Here is a 14,101-nt window from a genome sequence, read left to right as displayed (position 1 = left end):
AGGGTGTGAGGAGGGAAAGCAGGTGAGAGTTGACTGGGACTCACATAGGATCTGACGGGCGAGGGAAGGGGAAGCTCTGGTTCTCTCATGGCTCTGTCTTAAATGTTCTTGGCTTGTGGAGTCTGGCTTGGCAGCCCAGAGAGGGAAATGGAGGAACATTTTCTGGAGAAAACATCCAAAGGGAAAAGCTTTCTCTTAATTATGTTGTCCTCGCAGGACATGGTGACCAGCAAGAAACACAAGAAGACTTCCCAGATCAGAGTCCAGGAGGAGAAAGAAAAAGAAAACAAAACACAATACAAAGCCTACTGAAATGGATTAATCAATCTCTGGTTCCTTCCCTTTTGCCAACACAGTCACAGATTCCCCTTAGAGAAGATGCATGACCACAGGGTCTGATGGCCTGGTGATATCACCAAGCCAGACAGATGGGCCATGAGCGTTTTCCTCAAGTGTCTCCCTGCTCCATTCCCTGCAGCTTTAATGCCAATCACAAAAAATTCTCAGAAGTTTCAGCTCAATTTTCAAGGGGGAAAATATCCACAAATAGAATATTCTCAAAAACCGAAAATAGAACACTATAGCAAGAAGGAAGTAAGATGAAGGGAAGAAAATCAAGGATTGGGGGGAGAGAGAGACAGAAAGAGACAGAGAGGAAAAACGTATAAAAGTCAGAACTTATAGAATATTTGTGGTATGCTGGGCACCCTCCTAAGCACATTATGTATGTTAGCTTACTTAATCATTTAATCCTCATGATACCTCTATGTTATACTGCCCATGTTACCACTGAGTAAACTGAGGCTCAGAAAGACAAAATCATCAGTCCCAGGTCACAGAGCTATTCAGTAGTAGACATGGTATTTGAACTAGTCAGGTGGGCCCCAGAGTCCATGGGCTTAACCTCTGTGCTGGGAAGCCTTGCCTCCAGCTGTCAGGGCAGGGGTAGCCTCTCAGTAGTTGATCACCCTGTGACACCTGCAGAATGCAGGGCTCTCAAGTGTGGCTTTAAAAGCCCACCTTTAAAAGCACATATGACACTGCTATTGTCTAGAAGAAAGGCTAAAATGAGATAGAAGTTAAGATGAGGTCATTACTACTAGGTATCTGTGAAGCTGTGGAGCAACTGGAACCCTCATATCCTGCCTATGGGAGGGTACCATGCTGTATTCATCTCCTGTGGCTGTTGTAACAAGGAACCACAATCTAGGTGGCTTAAACAGCAGAGATTTATTGTCTTACAGTTATGGAGGCCAGAAATCCAAGATCAAAGTATCAGAAGGGCTGGTTCCTGCTGAGGGCTGTGAGAGACAATCTGTTTTATGCCTCTCTCCTAGCTTCTGGAGGTTTGCTGGCAATCTTTGATGATTCTTGGCTTGGAGAGGCATCATCCTGATCTCTGCCTTTGTTTAAACATGGCATTCTTCCTCTGTGTGTGTGTGTGTCTCTGTGTCAAAATCTGTCCTTTTTCTGTGGACTCCATCATATTGGATTAGGGCCCACCCTAATGATCTCATCGTAGCTATTATGGTTGGTGCAAAAGTAACAGTTGCAGTTTGGCTAGTGGCAAAAATGCAATTACTTTTGCACCAACCTAACGGTTCCCTGTGCAATGAATCCGCTTCCAAATAAGGTCACATTCTGAGGTTCTGGGGGTTAGGACTTAAACATATGAATTTTGGGGTGAGACAATAAAACTCGTAACACATGGTACAACTACTTGAAAAACTGGTTGAGAGTTTCTATACTAAAATGAATTAAATCATATTCAACAATGGGCATGTGTTCTGGGAAATGTGTCATTGGGTCATTTTGTTGTGCAAACTTCATGGAGTATACTGACACAAACCTAGATGGTATAGCTTACCACACACCTAGGCTGCATGGTCTAGCCTATTGCTCCTAGGCTACAAACACATAGAGCATGCTATTGTATGGAATACTGCAGGCAACTGTAACTCAATAGTGTATCTAAAAATATCCAAAAACAGAAAAGCTACGGTAAAAATACTGTATGATAATCACGGTTATATATTGGTCCATTACGGGACCACTGTTATATATTTGGTCTGTGGTTGACCAAAATGCCATAATGCAGTGTATGACTGTATGTACCTTTGCCAAGACCCAGTAATTGCTGGATAGTTACTTATCCAAGATCATTACAATTAGATAGTAATTCTGAATAGTTGCCCAACAGAAAGCATGCACAAGAACATTCATAGCAGTGATATTCATATTAGCCCCAAGCTGCAAACAATCCACATCGTCATCAACAGGAGAGAGAGGATACATGCAATGAACAACTGAGATGGTAAAAAGTTAATGGCAAGCAAAAGAAGACAGACAGAAAACAGCATACAGGTAAGATTTCATTTATGTAAAGTACAAAACAGGTTAACCTAGTGAATGATGCTGAAAGTCCTGGTAGGGGTACCCTTGTGGGGAGGTAGTGACTGGGGACAGGATATGAGGGGGGGCTTCTGGGGCCGAGAAGGTTCTGTTTCTTATTTTTGTGCTGGTTACACACGAGTGTGTTTAGTTTGTGATGACCAAGCTCTCCACTTACGGATTTTTCTGTATGTTTATTCTACTTCAAGTTTTTAAAAGTGTTTTTTTTTTTTTTTTTAAATGGTCAACTTTACCTTAAAAAGGAAGAAAATGCTGATACACACTGCAGCATGGATGAACCTTGAGGGCATCATGCTATGTGAAATCAACCAGTCATAAAAGGGAAAAATCCTGTATGATTCCATTTATAGGAGGTCCCTAGAGTCATCAGATTCATAAAAACAGGAAGTAGCATGGTAGGTGCCAGGGGTTGGGGGAGGGGGAACAGGGAGCTCATGTTTAGTGGGGACAGAGTTACATCCGGAAGACGGAAAGGTTTGGGAGATGAATGGCGGTGGCAGTTACACAACAATGTGAAGCCATTAGACTTACTGTCAAAGAGCTACATCCTTAAAAATGGCTCAGATGGCAACAGTATATTAACAGTTTCCAATAGCTAGAAGGAGGATCTTGAATATTCCCAATGGAAACAAACAATAAACCTCTCAGATGGCTATGTTAATTACCCTGATCTGAGCACCATTTATGACATGCATTGAAACATCACTACATGCCCCGTAAGTACAACTATTACTTGTCAATTAAAAAATACTAAAAAGTTTAAAAAATAATTAGGATGGTAAATTTTATGTCATGTGTGTTTTGCCATGAATACACACACACACACACACACACACACACACACACACACACGCCCTGAAAATAAAACTAACAAAATCAACCTTAATCCTGGACACAGACAGGTTCTGGGGGCAATGAACATGTCAGCCACCAGCTGACATCCTTGTTTTAACAGGCCCAGAAACGCCAATGCTTTGCTTCTGGAAGTTTCTGGGAGAAAGAACCGAGTCAGCGGAACATGGCTGGACAGAAGGCGGCACTGGCTTTGTGCTTCTCTCCGTCACTGTGGCGGCTGAGGGCTTCTTGTTCCCATTTCTCAGGGCTAAATATAGCCCAGGGCATGAAACTCTGCACGGGCCGCCAGTAGAAAGAGACTGAGCCATCACGAGGAGCAGGCTCAGATGACAGGGACAGAGTGGAGGATGGGGGACAGGGACAAGACTGAACAGGGAAAAGCGGCCAAGGCCCTTCCACGCCAAGGCAGCCCGTCCACCTCAGATGCTGCCAACAAGACCCGAAAGACCCGAATCTGCCCTTGCCCAGGTCCCTGGCATGCTTGGGGACCTCTGGCCACATGACACACTGCCCAGCACCACAACAGACACACAGGGAAGCTTGGACTGTTTGAGCTCATTCAATCCTCTCATGAACCCCAGGAGTAAGTACATAATCATCCCCATCCTCCCAGGTGGGGAAACTGAGGCACAGAGAGATCTATTTCTTTCTTTCTTTTTTTTTTTGAGATGGAGTCTCACTCTATCACCCAGGCTGGAGTGCAACGGTGTGATCTGAGCTCACTGCAACCTCCACCTCCTGGATTCAAGTGATTCTCCTGCCTCCCCCTCCTGAGTAGCTGGGATTACAGGTGCTTGCCACCATGCCCAGCTAATTTTTGTATTTTTAGTATAGATGAGGTTTCACCATGTTGGCTAGGCTGGTCTTGAACTCCTGCCTCAGGCGATCCACCTGCCTCAGCCTCCCAAAGTGCTGGGATTATAGGCATGAGCCACAGTGACCAGCTGAGAGGTCAAGTTACATGCCCACAGCCCTGTCATCGTGGGTTGCAGTGGGTCCCCCCAAAAAGATACACCGAAGTCCTAACCCCTGGTACCTATGAATTGGAAACAGAGTCTTTGCAGAGGAATCAAGTTAAGATGAGGTCATTAGGGTGGACCCTCATCCTACATGATGGGTTTCTTTGTAAAAAGGGGACATCTGGGCACGCGCAGTGACTCACATCTGTAGTCCCAGCCACTCAGGAGGCTCGGTGCGGGGAGGACAGTCTGAGGCCAGGAGTTTGAGGCTGCAGTGAGCTATGATCATGCCACTGCACTCTGGCCTGGGAGACACAGCAAGACCCTGTCTCTAAAATAAATAAATAAATAAAATAAGAAGGAAAGAAGAAACCTGGGCACAGAGAGAGCCTTGCACAGAGACAGAAGGGCATGTGAAATGGAGATGAGGGCAGGACCAGGGCGATGTGTCTAAAGGACAAGGAACACCAGGTTGTCGGCAAACCACCAGAAGCCAGGAGGCAGGCAAGAAGGGATTTCAGACTGGGTCTCAGAGGCACCATGGCCCGGCTGACACCTTGACGGGCTGTGGACTCTTGGCCTCCCAAACTGCGAGAGAATAGATACATTCTTGTTGTTTTCAGCCACTCTATTTGTGGTTCTCTATTACACAAGCTACAGGAAATAAATGAAGTCACTCAGCTACTAAGCGGCAGAGGGGGGCGCCTCCAACCCTCCCGCCGCCCTGGTTTTCTCTCCTTCCACTCTTCCCTCGCTCACTCTGTTCCAGCCACATGGCTTCCACATGGCTTTCCTGCGGTTAGCTCCTCAACCAAGCCAAGCACAGTCCTGCCCCAGGGCCCCTGCACATGCTGTTCCCCTACCCGGAATGCTCTTCCCTGAGATTGCCATTATTTCCCCTCTCACCTCTTTCAGGTTTTTTCACTCAAAGGCCACCTTCTGAGGGAAGCCTCCCCTATGGCCCTTTATAATTGCATCTCTTATTTCTCGTCTCCTTTTTTTTTCTTCTGTTTCTTTTTTCCCTTTTGCCTGTAGACTTATTTCTCTTGTTCTCTCGTCTTCCTGGCTGGAATGTCCATCCAACAAGGGGTAAGGGCTTTGTCCCTCTTGTTCCCTGCTGTATTCCCAACCCCTAGGACAACATCTGGCACACAGCTGGTGCTCAATAACTGGTGTTTGTTGAATATCTGATTGAGAGGTGGGTACAAGTTCCCTGCACAGCTCAGATCGTCAACCCCACGCCATGCTCCCTCCTGAACTCTCATCTACACCTTCCTGGGGGGGTGGGCTTTTGCTGCCTGATTTTAGAGACATTTTTTATCTTCCAGACTCATTCAATTATTCAATTCCATACTCTGGATTCAACAATCCACAGGGAAGAAGCTGGTAGAAGGCTGGGTGCAGTTTTGGATTAGGAGACAGGCTTTCTCTGGTTGGGGGGTGAGGGTGGCTGGATTTGGTTCAGGAGCAAAACGGAAACATTTTACAAGCGCAAAGACTGGAGATGCTATGGCTGTTCTGCAGCAGTTTCTCAGCAAAGACGAGGTCACAGATCTCCTCTCCTGGTTCTCATTTCTTCCTTGGCAGTTCAAGTTAAGGGAGGGTATGCACAAGTCTGGATGCAGGGAGGAGAGTGGGCGAGGATGGCGTGCTCGTTTGTTAAATTCATTAATAATACGGGGAAGGATGTGCCCTAGAGATTGCCCTGTCTTTCTTCCAAGGGCTCAGAGAGTTCCGCTGCCTGGCACACTATTCCCCATTCATGCTGTCATCAAATATTTCCAGCAATATGGCGGGATGGTCCTTCCTGGTCCCTTTGGGGTTGGCTGAGGGCCACATGCTAAGTGCTGGCCAATGAGGGATGACTGGAAACAACTGTCATTTTGGAACCAGAGTATTGAACTTTCAGTGTGGGACCTTCCAGCATTCTTTCTTTTCTTCTGGAATAGCAAGTGGCAATGTTCTAGGTGATTAGTCAGGTCCCAAGTGACTACACTGAGCAGAGTCCCCTTATTCTCCACTGCCAACCTTCACTGGACATGTAGCATGAGCAGGAAATATATCTGTTGTTAGTCATGGAGCCTCTGGGGATGTTTCTTACTGCAGCATAACTTGGCTGCCCTGACCAATACATCTTTTTAATTAAATTTTTATTTTTTTGTAGAGAGAGGGTCTCTATGTTGCCCAGGTTGGTCTCAAACTCCTGGGCTTGAGCGATCCTCCTGCCTTAGCCTCTCAAAGTGCTGGGATTACAGGCATGAGCCACCATGCCCAGCCACATTGATACAGTTTGATATCTCCATAGTTTGCTCCTTCACCTCCTTCTGGTCTTTCCTTTCCATTTTTTTTTTTTTTTTTTTTGAGATGGAGTGCAATGCGTGATCTCGGCTCACTGCAACCTCTGTGTCCTGGGTTCAAGCGATTCTCCTGCCTCAGTCTCCTGAGTAGCTGGGATTACAGGTGCCCACCACCACTCCCAGCTAATTTTCATATTTTTTTTTTTTTAGTACAGACAGGGTTTCACCATGTTGGTCAGGCAGGTCTCGAACTCCTGACTCAGATGATCCACCTGCCTTGGTCTCCCAAAGTGCTGGGATTACAGGCATGAGCCACTGCTCCCTGACTCCTTCTGGTCTTTCTTAAATGCCAACCTCTGACAGGCTCTTTTATGGATCCCCTGAGGCAGGCGAGAAAGCGTCTGTCTCCTGCATGTCTGACAGAGGACGTACATTCTTCTCATCAGCACATGGACATTCTCCAAGACAGACCACATGTTAGGCCCCAAAACAAATCTCAACAAATTTTAAAATATTGCAATTCTGTCAAGTATCTTCTCAGACTACCGTGGGATAAAACTGGAAATCGATACCAAGAAGAATTTCAGAAACAAGGCAAATATATGGACATGAAACAACATGCTCCCGAACGACCTGGCTCACTGAAGAAATTAAGACGGAAATTTAAAAAGTTTTTTTTTTTTTTTTTTTTTTTTTTGAGACGGAGTTTCGCTCTTGTTACCCAGGCTGGAGTGCAATGGCGCGATCTCGGCTCACCGCAACCTCCGCCTCCTGGGTTCAGGCAATTCTCCTGCCTCAGCCTCCTGAGTAGCTGGGATTACAGGCACACACCACCATGCCCAGCTAATTTTTTGTATTTTTAGTAGAGACGGGGTTTCACCATGTTGACCAGGATGGTCTCGATCTCTTGACCTCGTGATCCACCCGCCTCGGCCTCCCAAAGTGCTGGGATTACAGGCGTGAGCCACCGTGCCTGGCCTTTAAAAAAAGTTTTTGAACCGAATGGAAACAATACCCCAACACCTGTGACATGCAGCAGAAGCAGTGCTGAGGGAAGTTCACGCTTGACCTTAGCCAAAGGGCCAAGAAGCGCCTAAGAGGGAAGCTTACAGCATTAAATACCTACATCACAAACAGTAAAGGCCAGATGTGGCGGCTCGTGCCTGTCATCCCAGCACTTTGGGAGGCTGAGGCAGGAGGATCGCTTGAGCCCAGCCTGGACAACACAGTGAGACCCCGTCTCTAAAAATAATAAAAATAAAAAAACTAGCTGAGTGTGGTGCTGTGCACCTGTAGTCCCAGCTACTGGGGATGCTGAAGTGGGAGGCTCACTTGAGCCCAGGAGGCGGAGGTTGCAGTGAGCCAAGATCATGCCACTGTACTCCAGCCTGGGCACCACAGTGAGACTCTGTCTGAAAAAAGTTAAAAAAAAAAAACAACAGAAAAATAGATTATAAAGTCACAACCCAACATGTACCTCGAGGAGTCAGAAAAGCAAGAACAAACCAAACCCAGTGTTAGCAGAAGAAAAGAAAGGTCAAGTTCAAGATCACAATCAGCCAATTATTTCCATTCTCTGAACCTCTGCCTGGGGCACCTCTGCCTTTAGGTCTTTGCTTGGCCAATTTCATCTTATCACTCAATCTTATATCCACTGTGCCCATCAGAGAAGCCTTCCCGGACCTCTCAATCAAAAGGACCGGCCCCTCCCTGCAGCTCAGCCAGACATCTCATTCTCTTCCCAGCATGTTCCACGGTCTGAATCATCTTGTCAAATTATGCAATCCAAGACTGCCATCATGAACATGGGCTCCTCAAGGGTAGAAACTTTTCCTGTCTTGATCCTAGTGTCCAGATCAGCCCCAGACACATAGTAGGTGCTCACTAAGTATTAGTCGCACAAACAATACAAACGTTCCTGGGGTTCCTGTTGGTGGATCATTTATTTTCTCTTATTTATTTATTTTTTGAGACAGAGTCTCACTGTGTCACCCAGGCTGGAGTGTGGTGACGCTGTCTCAGCTCACTGCAACCTTTGCCTCACGGGTTCAAGCGAGTCTCGTGCCTTGGCCTCCCGAGTAGCTGGGATGACAGGCATGCACCACTAGGCCCAGCTAATTTTTTTTTTTTTTTTTTAGTAGAGATGGGGTTTCACCATGTTGGCCAGGCTGGTCTCAAGCTTCTGGACTCAAGCGATCTGCCCGCCTCATCCTACCCAAGTGTTGGAATTATAGGCTTGAGTCACCACGCCTAGTCTGGTGGATCATTTAAATAATAAACCCAGACAGAAAATGTGTTTATCTCAAGTCCAAACGATTAAGCTATTTTTCCGGGAGAGGAGAGGCAGAAGGCAGGATTATGGTCACATTAGCCAAGTCTTTTTGGGCTGATGAAATGCTCCCCACATCTTCCGCAATTCCTGACACCTCTGTGCCTGGTGGATGGAGAAACTGAGGCTGAGAGCAGAAACATGATGTGCCTGGGTCACACAGGGAACAGCTGGCATGGCTGGGACTAGACCTGTTATTCTTGCTTATAACCAACTGATCTTTTCCCACTTCGCCCCTTCTCTGCATTTGCATAGTATTTTTTTTTTTTTTTTTTTTGAGACAGAGTCTTGCTCTTTCACAAGGCTGGAGCACAGTGGCGTGACCTCGGCTCACTGCAACCTCTGCTTCCCAGGTTCAAGTGATTCTCCGGCCTCAGTCTCCCAAGTAGCTGGGACTACAATTGCACACCACCACGCCCAGCTAATTTCTGTGCTTTTAGTAGAGACAGGGTTTCACCACGTTGGCCAGGATGGTCTTGATCTCTTGAACTCGTGATCCACCTGCCTCAGACTCCCAAAGTGCTGGGATTACAGGCGTCAATCACCGCGCCTGGCCTATAGTATTTCATGTATATAATAATGGGCTCAAGAAAGCTTCAAGGGTGAGGGAAGTCACTGATTCATCTCAGTATTGCTGGTGGCACAAAGTACTCAATAAATACTCATCAAACAAATTTATGGCTGAGTCCCAGTGAAATTCTTAAGTGCCTTCTCTTTTATGGTTTATTTTCCTCTAATTTTTTGTAGCATAGTTCATTGAGAAAAAGTATACAGGATGTTTTAAAAAACAAAACAAAACAAAAAACCAAAACTCAGCTCAGGAGAACAGCCGATTCTCCAGTATACAGGATAAAGATGGGGGTGGATTTGACCGTGAAAAAGCTGAGGTCTGACGGTGGCCGCGAGGGAGGCTGCGTGTCCCAGTTTATACCCGTTATAGATCATGTCATGCCTGTTAATTATTTTTTTGAGTCCTCTTTTTCCCCTTTCACTCTCAAAACTGTCCTGGTTTGGATGATAAATTATATAGGCTGTCTGTCCATAAAGTCTTTTTTTTTGTTTTTGAGTCTCGCTCTGTCACCCAGGCTGGAGTGCAATGGCGCGATCTCGGCTCACAGCAACCTCCGCCTCCTGGGTTCAAGCGATTCTCGAGTCTTAGTCTCCCAAGTAGCTGGGACTACAGATGGTCATGGCCACGCCTGGCTAACTTTTTGTACTTTTTAGTAGAGAAGGGGTTTTGTCATGTGGTCAAGCTGGTCTCCAATTCCTGGCCTTAACTGAACTGCCTGCCTTGGCCTCCCAAAGTGCTGGGAATTCAGGTATGAGTCATCATGCCTGGCCAATCCATGAAGTGTTTTATCACCTTCCTTCATCAGCTCCTTCCTTCATCAGCTCCTTCCTTCCTAATCACTCAGTGTCCCCTGGACACCTGGGCAGCCACATGTCCTCACAAATGCCAGGAACATCCTGCCTCAGGCCCTTTGCACTGGCTGTTCCATCTACCTGGGCTGCTCTTCCCTACGATACCTCCATGGCTCTCCCTCACCTCCTTCATGTCTTTAAAAAAAAGCCTCAAGCAATTGCTGGCCTCAAACAATCCTCTCCTGTCCCAGCCTCTCAAAGTGCTGGAATTCCAGTTGTGAGCTACCAAACCCAGCCAGGGACATGCATTTATGATCACGAACTAAACCCAGTTTTGCTGCCTTATTAATTAACATTCACCAAGGGAGAGAAGGAGAGAAATTTTTGATTACTAAGGAAAATTTTAAATCGATACCTTATCTATATATGTATATATGTGTATGTGAGTGTGTGTGTGTGTGTGTGTGTGTATATATATATATATATGGAAATATATATATGTATATTTTAAGACAGAGTCTTGCTCTGTTGCCCAGGCTGGCATGAAGTGTTGCAATCTCAGCTCACTGTAACCTCTGCCTCCAGGGTTCAAGCAATTCTCATGCTTCAGCCTCCCAAGTAGCTGGGACTGCAGGCGCCTGCCATCATGCCCAGCTAATTTTTTGTATTTTAGTAGAGACAGGGTTTCATCATGCTGCCCAGGGTGGTCTTGAACTCCTCAGCTCCGGCAATCTGCCTGCCTTGGCCTCCCGAAGCAGTAGGATTACAGGCATGAGCTGCCGTGCCAGGCTGACAGATGTATTTTTTGGATACATGTGATAAATGCATTCATATGATTTGTTCCTTCAGGTCTTTTTTGTTTGTTTGCTTTTTTTGAGACAGGTCGTGCTGGAGTACAGCGGCCTGATCCTCTCACTGCAGCCCCAACCTCCCGGGCTCAAGCAGTCCTCCCATCTCAGCCTCCCAAGTAGCTGGGACTACGGGCATGCTATGCTCTACCACGTCTGGCTAACTTTTAATTTTTTTTGTAGAGACAAGGTCTTACTATGTGCCTAGGCTGGTCTTAAACCCATGGGCGCAAGCGATCCTCCTGCCTCAGCCTCCCACAGTGCTGGGATTACAGAAATGAGCCACGGTGCCCAGCCGCTCAGGGTTTATAAGAAGAATTCCAGCCTCTCATCTTGACAATGCGCAACCTCTCTGCTGTTTTATTCTATTCCTGAACTCTCACCACCCTCTAATACTATCTCTAACACAGCGATCGACAGCCCACGGGCCAGCCACCTGTTTTTACAGGTTAAAGTTTAATCGTCCAACAGCCATGCTCATTCACGTGTTTTATCTGTGGTTACTTTTCCGCTACAGGAGCAGACGGAGTCATTGCGATGGAGACTGTCTGGCCCACACAGCCTATTTAATGTCTGCTATCTGCCTTTTTATCTCATTCATCACTGGCTTTCCCCACTAACACGTCAGCTTCTGTGTGTCAGAAGAGTGCCTGCATACAGTAGGCATTCAATGATGGCTTCTGAATGAACCAGTGGTTTACAGTCCAAAGTCTAATGCTTTGAGTTTGGTCAAGACGAACATCTATGAATGAAAGGGGGCTTGGGTCAAAGGTCATTCCCACTATTAGCAACCACTTGCCAAGGGACATATATGCATTCATTCATTCATTCATTCATTCATTCATTCGAGGTGGCGTTTCACTTTTGTTGCCCACGCTGGAGTGCCATCTTAGCTCACTGCAACCTCTGCCTCCTGGTTTCAAGCAATTCTCCTGCCTCAGCCTCCCAAGTAGCTGGGATTACAGGTGGCCACCACCATGCTCAGCAAATTTTGTATTTTCAGTAGAGATGGAGTTTCACTGTGTTGATCAGGCTGGTCTCAAACTCCAACCTCAGGTGATCCACTCACCTTGGTCTCCCAAAGTGCTGGGATTACAGGCATGAGCCACTGCGCCTGGCCTATTTCTTTTTAATTATTAGTTTTTTTGAGATGGGGTCTGGTTCTGTCACCCAGGCTAGAGTGCAGTGGTGCAATCACAGCTTGCTGTAGCTTCAAACTCCTGGGGTCAGGCGATCCTCCTGCCTCAGCCTCGGGTAGCTGGGACTACAGGTGCACACCACCATGCCCAGCTAATTATTATTTTCTTTTTTAAAGACAGGTTCTTGCTTGCTGACCAGACTGGTTTTGAACTCCTGGTCTCAAGCAATCTTCCTGCCTCAGCCTCTCAAAGTGCTGGGATTCCCCGTGTGAGCTACCACGCCTGGCCAGGGCCATGCATTTATGATCACAAATTAAACACAGTTTTCCTGCTTTCCTAATTGACATTCACCAAAGGAGAGAAATAAAAAGAAACTCACAGAGAAAAGCACAGAGGAGGAGGAAGAGAAAGAGGAGAAGGTGGAGAAAGAGAAGGAGGGGGAGAGAGAGAACACAAGAATAAAAGACACAAAGGCTGGGCGCGGTGGTTCACACCTGTAATCCCAGCACTGTGGGAGACTGAGGCGGGCAGATCACTTGAGGTCAGGAGTTCGAGACCAGCCTCGCCAATATGGCAAAACCCCATCTCTAATAAAAATAAAAAAAATTAGCTGGTGTGGTGGCACACACCTGTAATCCCAGCTACTTGGGAGGCTGAGGCACGAGAATCACTTGAACCCGGGAGGCAGAGGTTGTAGTGAGCCGAGATTGTGCCACTCCACTCCAGCCTGGGAGACACAGCAAGACTTTGTCTCAAAAAATAAATAAATAAAATAAAAAGAGAGACAAAGAGACAGAAGGATAAAGAGTCAGAGAGAGATGGATGACGGGTAATGAATTGTGTCTGACCTGTGTGTGAAGCCTGTCTTTTTCACTCTTGGCTAGGGGACCTTAGTAGGTCATGTCACCCCTGTGGGCCTCCATTTCCTCATCTGGAAGATGGGGTTAAAAGTATCTTTCCTCACAGGGCTGTTTTACATGTCAAGAAACAAGGCAAAGCTGATGCCAGGCACACAGAAGCCCTCAGCTGAAGGCAGCCCCAAATTAACTCAAGACATCCTAGTCCTGCCAGGACCACAGACCCTCCACATCCCCTCCGTGAGAGCAACCAAGAGAGGCTAGGTCCTGTCCCCCCTGAAGCGACCCCCAATCTGCCTTGGCCCAGCTGGCAAAGAGGGTGTTGAGGACCTTCCCCTGTGAGGGCGGAGACAATTTCTGGCTTTTCTGAGCCACATGGGGCACAAATGGTGAGGGGGTCCCTGTGAAATAAGGCCACCTGTCAGTACAGAGCACAGAGCCACCAGCTATTCTCTCCAGCAAACAGTTTTGGTGCGGTGCTCATGGGGTTCCCCATCCTTCCCCTTTAGCTCAGAGAAGCAAGCCCTAACCCTGTTTGCTGTGGGAGGCTATAAATGGCAGAATCTGAGGACACTGACATCCTCAGATGTGAGGATGAGACAGAGCTGAATTCTGACTCTAAACTGCTGTGCACAGCTCTGGGACTCAGTTTCTTCATCTGTAAAATGGGGATATTAAAGGCCCTAGCTCAGAGGGTTTTACTTTTACCATTAAGGGAATCCCAGGCTGATCCCCAGGGAAGTAGCCAGAACAGGGCGGCACAGAGCCAGTGGCTGATCACCCATCATGATTCCACAAGGCTACCCAAAGCAGCCCTGGCTCAGGAAGGTTCAGGTAAGAGGCCTGTCTAGGGGCATGGGAGCCACGTGGACACCTTGGAGCCTCCAGGACAAGAGCAGAGATAGGCTATGTTGATGGAGGTTTGTTTTGTGGCAGTTAGAAGTGAGTTGGATGTCACTTTTGGCACAAAATTTCCAGTAAATCTGCATTTGCAGTCCTTGGGTATGGACAGGCACTCACACCTCCAAGGCTGTTAGGGGGTA

General features: G+C 46.9%; 1 protein-coding gene across 11 annotated transcripts in view; it reads right to left on the bottom strand.

Annotated features, from left to right (window-relative positions):
• Window positions 1-14,101, bottom strand: part of CACNA1A (calcium voltage-gated channel subunit alpha1 A) — a 416,980-nt gene that overhangs the window by 134,875 nt on the left and 268,004 nt on the right. The gene's annotated exons all lie outside the window — the stretch shown is intronic.

Source organism: Saimiri boliviensis, chromosome 14 (genome assembly GCF_048565385.1).
Source record: "Saimiri boliviensis isolate mSaiBol1 chromosome 14, mSaiBol1.pri, whole genome shotgun sequence".
Lineage (NCBI taxonomy): Eukaryota > Metazoa > Chordata > Mammalia > Primates > Cebidae > Saimiri > Saimiri boliviensis.
Note: the sequence above shows the minus strand (reverse complement) of the source record. Positions and strands in the feature narration are given on the sequence as shown.